General features: G+C 40.5%; 1 protein-coding gene across 2 annotated transcripts in view; it reads left to right on the forward strand.

The window, feature by feature from the left end:
- TNRC18 (trinucleotide repeat containing 18) overlaps positions 1-12387 on the forward strand; it is a 225605-nt gene that overhangs the window by 78477 nt on the left and 134741 nt on the right. The window lies entirely within an intron of this gene.

Below are 12387 nucleotides of genomic sequence, written 5' to 3' on the forward strand. Positions count from 1 at the left end.
ACAAGAGTAGTGGGCCGTGCGCAGCCTCTCAAAGTGAGGAGGAAAGTTATTATTGGGCTATAAACAGCCGGACGCTCGTCAGAATTACCTGGGTGGAGCGTCTGACTAAAATGCTCAGGGGAGAACTTGGGGGTAGGTTAATTGCGGAACTTATGAGGGACATTTCTGCATTTTATACGTGGGGGTGATTGCCAGATTTCAAATGTAGTGTGGCCTTTTATGTATCCGTTGTATCTTTGTTTCTTTTTTTAACTAAAGCTGCAGGATTCAGTATAAATAGCCATGTTGGCACTCTGTGATAAATAAGTGAATTTTGGATCGCAGTTGGGCACTCTGCCTCTAAAAGGTTCGCCATCACTAATCTATCATGTTGGGCAAGTGTTGGATCAACAGGAACCCAATTAAACCCTCTGTATTTGCCAGGATGACACGGTAAAAAGCAACTTAGAGTAATTTAAAGAAATGAGCACTGTAGGGGTAAGTAAGGCACTAGGCATTGCAGCTTTATTTTTGCCTGAAGCTGAAGCGACTTCTGGTTTACTTTTATCTAATCTAAACCCTAGTTCTGTTAATTCATCTTTATACCACCTCCTCCTCTCCCCACCAAAAGTAGTTTTCCTTCTCTCTATAACCTACATACTTACCTACAGGAGTTCTCACATTTGGGCTTCATGTGTGCACCACTATGGGTAGTCGCCCTTTGCATTCCTCACCACTGTCCAGATGACCTATCCATCCCTGGGCTGCATCTCCCCCCCGTGGGAAAAACAGAAGGTATTCCAAGTGGCAGTCAATTCCTATAAACTCCCATGGCACATTCTGGACCCCTCTCAAATACCACCATGTGCCCCCCCCCCCCCCTCAAATTACATCTCTATTTCATAACTAATTTGCCTGAGTATTTAAAGTGAGAGGAGTGGAGGATAGTTGCTATTATGGCCATACCACTCTCCAATAGACCGCAATGAGAGTTTGTAAATAACATGATGTAATTGTAAATGACAAATGCAAGCCAACCCAACTTGCCCCGCCTCCATAACCGAACCACACCCCCTCCGAAGTGGCTGGAAATGGCAGAATTCTAGCTGGGAGCCATAGCATGAAGTAATCGCTGGATGGTTAAGGGATATTGTGTGAAGTAGATGGGAGGGGAGTAATATTACTGCACATTCTTCTTTTTCTTTTTTTTTTAAGGACAATCTAGGCTTTCTCTGATATATTTATTTTAATATTCTTTTATTTAGAATAATTTTTATGCAGATGGTATACATACAAGCAGTTGTGGTGATGTGACGCGCATATACTTTCTGTGTACGCATGCTATGTCATCACAACTGAGCCATTGGTTCTTCTCTCTTTGATGCTGCATGATTGTAATTCATTTTACCAAACTAAGTGTAGGCACTGCACAATGGTGAATTTCAGTAAGTCCTCAAAAGCAGCTGACAATGTGTAAGTTCCTTGTTTAAAAAAAAAAAGACAACAATTCTGTTATAGTGAGTAATTTTTACTTTATACTGTAGTTTGTAATTTATTTTTTTTTTTTTTAGAAATATTTTTGGATCGAGGAACCAAACAGTTTCCATTAATCCTTACTGGGAAATTTGCTTTGATATAACTATGCTTTGGATTACAAGCATGTTTCTAGAACAAATTCTGCTTGCAAACGTTCCACTGTATAATTCTGAGATAACGAACCATGATCTATAAACCATTTCCAATAACCAGTATCTCTATACCTTGAAGTGCTGTGCCTTTCGCCCCTCCCAGAGCAAGCAGAGCAGAAACATGGGTCTATTAGTAACTTGCAGGGCACACTGCTGTATTTATACAGTCCTGGCCAAAAGTTTTGAGACTTTCAAAAATATTGGAAATTAGAAAAGTTGGTGCTTAAGTTTTTATAATAGCAATTTGCATATACTCCAGAATGTTAAGAAGACTGTTCAGATGAATTGCATAGTCCTTCTTTGCCATGAAAATTAACTGAATCCCAAAAAAACCTTTCTACTGCATTTAATTGCTGTCATTAAAGGACCTGCTGAGATCATTTCAGTAATCATCTTGTTAACTCAGGTGTGAATGATGATGAGCACAAGGCTGTAGATCATTATGTCAGGCTGATTGGGTTAGAATGGCAGATTTGACATGTTAAGAGGGTGATGCTTGAAATCATTGATCTTCCATTGTGTACCATGGTGATCAACAAATAAACCAATGCAGCCATTTGGATTGGATTGTATCACATGTAACTCAACACACGTGGTGTATCTATTATGGTGCACGTGTGGATATCAATACATTGGTAGGACAACTAGATTACTGAGGAAACGGATATCTGAGCATGTATACAACATTGAGCGGGGTTTTGAGGGACATAGTGTTTCTAAACACTTCAAGTTATATCATCAGAAAGACCCCAGCCACATGAAGTTTTGTGCAATTGAGAAACTATCAGGCAACTGGAGAGGTTGCCATAAGATACGGGAGATTTCTAAACTAGAGACTAGGATATTTGAGGTGAAAACCATGACACCTGGCGGTCTGAATGTGGAAGTGGATTTGAACTGTTTCATTTCAGACGATTAGAACTCTGATTAAATTGGATGTGTGGGGTGTTGCTGATAGAGGGGGGATCTGCAATGCTCACACCTAACCTCCCGAGGAATCTTGGGGCCTGGTTTACAACTATGGGAACCTTATGTGGTTCTTTGAAAAAATTTAGCGAGAATATTGAGAAAAATAATCACTAATGGGCTTAGAGAGATAAGATATATAATGCACTGATAATTATATAATGCACTAATCACTATGTACCAATATAGTGGGGTGAGAGAAGTATCATGAGCAATATGTGCCAGATAAGTTAATTAATAAGGGAGGGGGGTGCACTGGTTAAGGGATATTTGAGGATGGTTAGTATAACAGAGTTGGAGGGTATGAATAATCAACCAGTTGGAGTGTATATGGGGTGGTTGTTATATTACACAGAATTGGTCGGCATTATGAACAGTTGGCACACGTGAAACAGAGGTAGGTTCACTATATGGTTATAAGAGTATTGAATTAAAATGGGGCGATTAAAATAGTGTGGTTGTTGAATAATAGCACTGTAGATAAGATGATTGTAAAAAGGATCAATAAGGTATAAACACAATAGGCATAATTAAGATAGGATCTGTATGTGGAGTTCACATGACTATTTGCACGGGTAGGATATCCTACAGAGGGTGTACACTATGTAAAGAATGTGTAATAAGTGGGTGGGTGGGAGGAAATATAGCGGGCGGTGAAGGGTTAAAGGGTTTAAGTGAATGGGTTCCTGGGGATATGGTGAGTACATAGGGGTCCAGTTTTTGAGCCACGTAGAAGGAGTTGTTGCTATGGAATCCGGACGCATGAGGCAAAACATTCTGACTGTGGAGCAGTGCTCTCTCGAGACTCTGGGAAGTATGGGTAATGTAGTCTGAGACATCGGGCCATGCTGGGCAACATGGCGTCTAAGTCTCGCGGGAGTGCGGGATTATGGGAATATGGGTAATGTAGTTCTTGCGGGCGGATAATGTAGTTCCTGTAGGTGCGCAAGATGCCCTGAGTCTCGCGAGGATGCGAGATTTGGGCGAGATGGGTAATGTAGTTCGGGGCATGCGTGCAGGACAATAATCCCATGAGAATTTCGACAAGTGGCGCTGCATAAAAGGAATCAATAGAGTATAAGTAAGTACAAGATGGTGGGGGAGCGAAAGGCATAAATAACAATATTTTAGGAAAACAATTTTTAGCTATATAGGTGTTAGGAGTGTTTTTGGCTAGTAATCACATGTGTGGAATATGCTAATGAGCTATGGGAATATATAAGACTGCTGGGTCGCTTCCTAACCAATAGCCCCTGATGAGTCGTATGACGTAACGCGTAGGGCGGAGCCTGGAAGGGAAGCGACCAGCAGCAGGAGGAGACGTCCCCTGAGTGTTTTAAATTTACATGCGCTTTTTATCTGATGTTTGTGAGTACAACTCTTAACTTTTATACAAATAAATCGTGGATTTTACACTATTGGAAGCTTTTTAGTCTATAGATGTATGCCTAAGTTCCCGCCATCAGACTGTGGAGGTGGTATCCGTTTGTAATCACTGAGGTTGAGACTGCACACCTATAAACGTGGACAGCTGTCTGTGAGTGTGGGCAGCAGGAATAAAGGGTGAGCAGGAGACCAATAGATGTGAAGTGTTATAAGATTCCAGTTGTTGTGTAAACAAGATTGCACTATGATATTATCTCACTGCTTTGTTTGAGATTGGATGAGTCACTGACCGCTGGGAAAGAACCGGTTAACCCATAAGTGCAGTTGCTGTCTGTGGGGCTGGGCAGCCCGGCAGCAAGGTGAGCGTGCTAATTGTTGGCTAGATGGTCACAGATACAGAGGTGATCCCACTATAAGAGTCACATAACTGATTCCCATAGGGTGAAGGTCCCTACATGGTTTCGACACAAACGGATCGCACTATGATTTTGTGTCTATTTCTCTTTTTCTTTTTGCATATGTGAAATAATCGAATAACGGGTGAATAAGTTTGGAGTACCTGAATACTGGACAGTAAACAGCGGAAGACGTGCCAAACAAGGACCTGTGTAAAGCTATTGAACATTGGGAAGGGGTAGCGCACTCTATAAGTACTGTTTTAATATATGAGATGTACATGTAGCATCTGTTTTGAGTTGCAGCAGGCCCTGATATAGAGGGGAGGGTGACAATAGGGGAGCGCAATTGAAAGACTATATAAAATTAGAAAAGTTGGTGCTTAAGTTTTTATAATAGCAATTTGCATATACTCCAGAATGTTAAGAAGACTGTTCAGATGAATTGCATAGTCCTTCTTTGCCATGAAAATTAACTGAATCCCAAAAAAACCTTTCTACTGCATTTAATTGCTGTCATTAAAGGACCTGCTGAGATCATTTCAGTAATCATCTTGTTAACTCAGGTGTGAATGTTGATGAGCACAAGGCTGGAGATCATTATGTCAGGCTGATTGGGTTAGAATGGCAGATTTGACATGTTAAGAGGGTGATGCTTGAAATCATTGATCTTCCATTGTGTACCATGGTGATCAACAAAGAAACCAATGCAGCCATCATTGCTTTGCATAAAAATGGCTTCACAGGCAAGGATATTGTGGCTACGAAGATTGCACCTAAACCAACAATTTATAGGATCATTAAGAACTTCAAGGAAAGAGGTTCAATTCTAGTTAAGAAGTCTCCAGTGTGTCCAAGAAAGTCCATCAAGCGCCAGGATGGTCTCCTGAAGAGGATTCAGCTGTGGGATCGGAGTGCAACCAGTGGAGAGGTTGCTCAGGAATGGCAGCAGGCAGGTGTGAACGCATCTGCACGCACAGTGAGGTGAAGACTTTTGGAAGATGACCTGGTGTCAAGAAGGGCAGCAAAGAAGCCACTTTTCTCCCCAAAAAACATCAGGGACAGATTGATCTTCTGCAGAAAGTATGGTGAATGGACTGCTGAGGACTGGGGCAAAGTCATATCCTCCGATGCAGCCTCTTTCCGATTGTTTGGGGCATCTGGAAAAAGGCTTGTCAGGAGAAGAAAAGGTGAGCGCTACCATCAGTCCTGTGTCATGCCAACAGTAAAGCATCCTGAGACCATTCATGTGTGGGGTTGCTTCTCATCCAAGGTAGTGGGCTCACTCACAATTTTGACAAACAACCATGAATAAAGAATGGTACCAAATTACTCTCCAACAGCAACTTCTTCCAACAATCCAACAACAGTTTGGTGAAGAACAATGCATTTTCCAGCACGATGGAGCACCGTGTCATAAGGCAAAAGTGATAACTAAGTGGCTCGGGGAACAAAATGTTGAAATTTTGGGTCCATGGCCTGGAACCTCCCCAGATCTTAATCCCATTGAGAACTTATGGTCATTCCTCAAGAGGCAGGTGGACAAACAAAAAACAACTAATTCTGAAGGGCCAACTCTGCAAATACTGACTCTTTGCATAAATCTCATTTAATTGTCAATAAAAGTGCTTATAATTATATTTCAGTACATCACATAAACTGAAACAAAAATCTAAAAGCCGTTTAGCAGCAAACTTTGTGAAAACTAATATTTTTGACAGTCTCAACTTTTGGCCAGGACTGTATATTACAATGCATTCAGTTAGAATGTATCTTCTCCTGTGTACACTTTTAGCTTGTATTCAGCTGAGACACTGCTAGCAGTGCTTATATTATCTTGCTTGTTTTGTTGTTCGCTACTATTCTAATCACTTCCTCAAGTTTGGTAATGGCACTTCCCACCGAAGAAGAACATGCTGTGTTTAATGCTGTTCTACTACCAGTGGTTTCTTTTTTTTCCTAGTATTACCTTTTTATTACTGTAAAGAATATTTTAGAGAATAGAAGAAATTATGAATTTCATACCATTTTAAGGAAGAAAAAATTAGAAAGGGTAGGATGATTAGTCTCCTATGGCATTCCTGTATAAGGACCTAGAAGGAAAAGTTAAACTCATGTCTCATTCTAGGTCAGTAATGGCTAACCTTGGCACTCCAGCTGTGACAAAACTACAAATCCCATCATGCCTCTGCCTGCCCGAGTTATGCTTAATGTCAGAGTATTGCAATGCCTCATGGGACTTGAAGTTCCACTACAGCTGGAGTGCCAAGGTTAGCCATCACTGTTCTAGGTCTTTAGCCATCACTGTTCTAGGAAGTGTTAGTGACAGATCAAACAAGCAACAACAAACAAATACAGAACATTTATATCGCGCTTTTCTCCTGGCGGACTCAAAGCGCCAGAGCTGCAGCCACTAGGACGCGCTCTATAGGCAGTAGCAGTGTTAGGGATACTTGCCCAAGGTCTCCTACTGAAAAGTGCTGGCTTACTGAATAGGCAGAGCCGAGGTTTGAACCCAGGTCTCCTATGTCAGAGGCAGAGCCCTTAACCATTTCAATCCCAGATCAGAACAATCAACAGTTTTTTTTCTGCATTTAAGGTAAGGAGTAACTTATTATGGCAACTAGGAATAAAGTTGATTTCTTGAATGTCTATTTTTTCTAAACCCTTTTTTTTGCCCAGGATAGATTCCATAACACTAGCAATTCTTATTGACATTTTGAATCAGGTTTTTACATCTGCAAAAATGATCAAAATTGGGCAGTAGTAGCATTCCTAAAGGGACTTCTCTTTTGCTAATATTGTGGAAACAGCTTTGTTTGCATCTTTCAAAGTGACTTCTGGAGATGGTCAAAGAGATGAAAATAATTTTGAGTTAATGCAGCATTATGCAAATTTATGCAGCTTGAAAATGAACCAATCAGATCCTGCTGGGATAAAAATCAATTGGTCCATTTCATAGCTGCATAAATTTGTGTAATCCGGCATCCATTTAAAATTGTTTGCATCTCATTGACCATCCCTAGTGACAATTCCCATCTTCCCCTCCACTAAGCGGTGTACAAAAGTGAGGGGCGAGTTCCTTCTTGAAAGATTTGATAGAACTCAATACTGAATCTAACCTAGCTGTGGCTTTTCCATTTTGCATAGTTGAAGGCTGCTTCCTCAAATTCTGTTACAAAGATTGGGGAGTCCAGTTGAGGTGTATTTAACACATTCAACAAGTTCAAAAGAGAAACCTACACAATGACTGTGAATGACAGTAGCAAGATAATGAGCCTTAGAGTCAAGAAGCACTGGCCTGTATAATTATTTATCTGGTTAGAATTTATTATAAAATCCTGATTGCTGCTGGGATTGAAAAAAAAAACCCTCTACACATTTCTGTTATTAAGAGCCTGGAGTTCAGATCTGCCCTTTTGTATGAAAATCACATATTTGTTTAAATGTCAGTGTTTTTTGATTTGGTCTTCATGTACCACCTGTTGGTTATGCTTGAGGACTACTGCTGAGAAACCTGCCTCAGATAGTACAATTCTCAGCTGGCTCAAAATCCACATGATACATTTTAGTTTGCTTTTGTAAAAGATCAGACATATTTTTGCCTAATGATGAGCTTTGGTTAACCACTTAAATGTATTATTCTACAAATGTAGACCTGTCAGAGTTTTTCCATTACTACTGGAACAGTTTGTCTTGTCTTATCAGAATATTACATCTGTCCTGAATAAAGTGATCAGATTACATTGGGTATCTGTCAAGTATGGTTGATTATGGTAGGCCATGGTTGTCTGGTTGTTGTAGATAATCAATAGTACAGCCTATTTCAACACAAAGCAAAAAAAGCACCCTTTTGTGACCAGCACACTTGCTTTCCAGTAAGAGGGCAAAGTTATAGGCAGGTCTGTCACCTGCAGGTTCAGGCACTCCACCCCCTCGTTTCCCCTGCTCACCAGAACAATTATTTTACACCAGCCAATGTCCGCCACCTAGGCTTCTAAATAAATAACTATGCAGGTAAACTCAGGGCTATCTTTTTAGTAAAACGTTAAAATCAGTAATGCCCATACATGTTAAAAAACATAATATACAGCTCTCTCATTTCACCATGTCCCAGCCAAGTAGATTGCAGTTTCCTGCTCGTCTTCTCCTCGTGCTGGCTCAGCATGTGTGACATTGGCTCCGCTCTACTGGTTTCGTCATTCCATGACTCATCAGGGGCTATGGGTCACACACGCCTCTGAGCCTATGTAGTACCACCGTTAACTAGTTAGCATAGTTCCCAACCCTTCCTCATCGCCACCACCCATTGGTCATTAGGCATAATTGATTGGTTCCTTTTGGATAAATTGGGATTCTGTTAACTGCCGGACACCTCAGGGCATTGTGGGCAGACCACCAAAATGTTTAAAATATTTGTTGTGAGGGGTATATTTTGAGGGATTTTTTTACGTGCATGTACGTGTGCAGTCTGTTTGGAAGCTTTCCACATCTGTGTGCCCTAAAGAGGATGTAGTAATGGGGGATGTGCTTATAAAATAATTAAGGGTCTTCTTCATAATCCTTACTTATTCAAACAGAAGGTTAAATGGTATAACACACTAAAAAAAATTGATGAGACTAGTCATACTTGCTTTTCAAATAATTCTCAAACATAGTATTGTAATTCACCTTTTTATTTATAAATGTTCTGTTCCTTTTCATCATCTTTGTTCTTAATCCTTATCCTTATGAACCAGTATCCAACTGTCCACGCTCACCAGATCCCTGGTTATAAATGATGGGGAACCTCAGGTACAACATAATTTTTTTTTGGGGGGAGGATCTCGATTTGTCCAGACCAATAGACAAATTGGAATACTCAATGGCAAATTTGAAGAAACTCCAAGGGGAAGTGACAGGTATTTCTAGGGATGTTTTATTGTGTGCTACCATTTAAATTTGTGTTGAAATGGGTACTACAGATCCTCTGTGTAGACCAGAACACAACATTTGGAAAAATAAATGTTCGCGAAGGATTGGAACATACATCATGAATTCATACCTCTCAACTTTTTGAGTTAAGAAAGAGGAACACTTTCAGACACGCTGCTGCCACACCCCTAGTCGCACGTCATAAAAAAATCATAAGCAATAGATGTAGTTTTATCATTCAAACTACAGTGGTCCTTTTCTATTGTCATTAGTATTATTTTATAATAACATTTAAAAGTAAAAATATATCAATTTAAAGGAATAAAGTTTAGAATCAATTAAAATGTATTCAGGAGAAAAATGAATATGTTTACATCAGTCCTGAAAAAAAGAGCAAATGAGGAAGAAAGAGGGACAGGGTGATTTGGTTCACAAAAAGGCACTGTCCTTCCAAAAAAGGTACAGTTGGGAACTATGTGAATGTGGGAAGTATTTGGATATACCATACTTTAAATAAATACATAACAAATCTGGCATTTCATTTTGTGTGGCTGAAATTTAACCATGTTAGTGTTTTTGAGTGTGGATTTGTAATTAATTTCTTCAGAAATTTGCTTTTTTGGAACCAGTACTAATCTTCATTGCTTCTTCCTCAGCTTTGCCTGTTTCCCAGCTTACTGTCTGCTTTCTTGAACAGCTGACGAGTCAATCTAAAATAATAATTATACTTGTATAGCGCTTTTCTCCTGTCTGACTTAGAGTATGCCAGAGACCTCCAAAACTAAAGCTTTGATACTTAGCTGGGGGTTCCTCCCACCCCATAAACGCGTCTCACGTGTTCAGCTGTGATCGGTCCCGGTAACTGGCTCAGTCTGTTCCAGTCTGGGTCTTCTGTGCATGCACGGCAGGCTGTGGGAGGACGGTGTGGGGCGGGAGGAAGCTCCAGGTAAGTATCAAATCTTTAGTTTCCCAGGCATGTCAAACCGGTCCTGCAAGGACCGAGGACGTCACACATTTTTGGCACAGCTCAAATAAATTGATGGGTCTGAATCCGGAAAGGTGTGGTCTATCAGGTAGAACACATTTATTCTCTTTCTCAGTCCATCCTAAACGCTGGCATGGATCCGGCTCTCCAGGCCTGGAGTTCGACACCTGTGCTTTAAGCACTTCAGCCTTCAGTGTTTTCATCTTATGCGTCCGAGCAACTTTCACCTCTTTTCCAATAACTTTATCACTGCTTATCACAACAAAATGATCTATATTTTGTTTTTTTTCTGCCACCATTTAGGCTTTCTTTGGGTGGTACATTTTGCTAAGAAATATTTAATTATTTATTTTAACAGGTATATTAAGGAAAAAAGTTGAAATGCATTATTTCTCAGTTTTCAGCCATTATAGTTTTAAAATAATGCATGCTGCCATAATTAAAACCCACATTTTATTTGCCCATTTGTCCCGGTTATGACATCATTTAAATTATGTCTATCACAATGTATGGCAGTGATATTTTATTTGGAAATAAAGGTGCAATTTTTTTTTTTCAGTTTTGTGTCCAATCGCTTATTACAAGCCCATATTTTAAAAAACAGTCATATACCTTTTTGACATTCATATTAAAAAAGTTCAGTCCCTAAGGTAATTATTTGTTTGTTTTTTTGTTGTTGTTGTAGCTATTGGGGAGTGTGGGAAGTAAGGCGTTACTTTTAAAAGTAAAAAAAAAATAATTTAATTAAAAAATATTTTTTGTAGATGTAATTTTACTATTTGGCCACAAGATGTCCTTGCACCCAAGTTCCTTATGCGTAGTATTACTGCGCAAAATGGAAGCAATGCGTGGACGTGTAAGTATCGGCTTTGTGAATGACGGAGCAGTCTCATAGACAGCGTCGGTCATTCATACCGGGGCTTAGATAAATGAATGGGAAGTATTTCCATTCATTGATCTCCAGGCTTACGGGCGGCGGCGAAAACGCGATTACCCACGGTGATGAGCGGCAGCAGAGGTAGTATTTTGGACATAGCAGCTACGTCCAAAATGCTAAAGTAGTTAAAGAGCTTGAGAGCTGCAGCCACTAAGGGTAGGCTCAGTAGGCCACCCTACAGTATTAGGGAGTCTTGCCCAAGTTATCCTTACTGAACAGGTACTGTCTTAAAGGACAAGTGTAGTGAGATGTATATGGAGGCTACCAAATGCATTTCCTTTTAAGCATTGCAGTTGCCTGGAAGCCCTGCTGATTTATTTGTCTGAAGTAGCACCTGAATCACCAGAAACAAGCTGCGGGCTAACCTTGTAAGATCTGACAATAATATCAGAAACACCTGATCTGCTGCATGCTTGTTCAGGGTCTAGGGCTAAAAGTATTAGAGGCAGAGAATAAGTAGTTGTCTAAAGGACAACTGAAGTGAGAGGGATATGGAATCTGCCATATTTATTTCCTTTTAAGCAATACCAGTTACCTGGCAGCCCTGCTTGTTTTTTTGCCAGCAGTAGTGTCTGAATCACATCAGAAACACGCATGCAGCTAATCTTGTCAGATCTGACAATAATTTCAGAAACACCTGATCTGCTGCATGCTTGTTCAGAGTCTATGGTTAAGGGCTTGTTTCCACTGTTGCGACGCGATTCGCCGGCATTCCGACGCTTGTAAAAACGCATGCGGATGTGTTTCTGCATGCGTTTTTACCCGCGATTTCGCATGGCAGGGTGCCATGCGAAATTAACCATGACACTGCCAGGGCAAAATAACATTGGAAAAGGTGCGAAATCGCACGCGAATCGCGGGTAAAAACGCATGTAAAAAACGCATGCGTTTTTACTATTAAATACATTGCCTCTTTTGTGCGTTTTTTCTCCGCAACAAAAAACGCACAACGTCACCGCAGGAGTGGAAACAGCCCCATCCACTCACATTACATGTGCGAATCCGCATGCGTTGGACGCATGCGGATTCGCGATAGTGAGAACGAGCCCTTAAGGTATTAGAGGCAAAGGATCAGCAGGAAAGCCAGGCAACTAGTATTGCTTAAAAGGAAGTAAATATGACTGCCTCCAAATACCT

The sequence above is a fragment of the Hyperolius riggenbachi genome, chromosome 7 (genome assembly GCF_040937935.1).
Source record: "Hyperolius riggenbachi isolate aHypRig1 chromosome 7, aHypRig1.pri, whole genome shotgun sequence".
NCBI lineage: Eukaryota > Metazoa > Chordata > Amphibia > Anura > Hyperoliidae > Hyperolius > Hyperolius riggenbachi.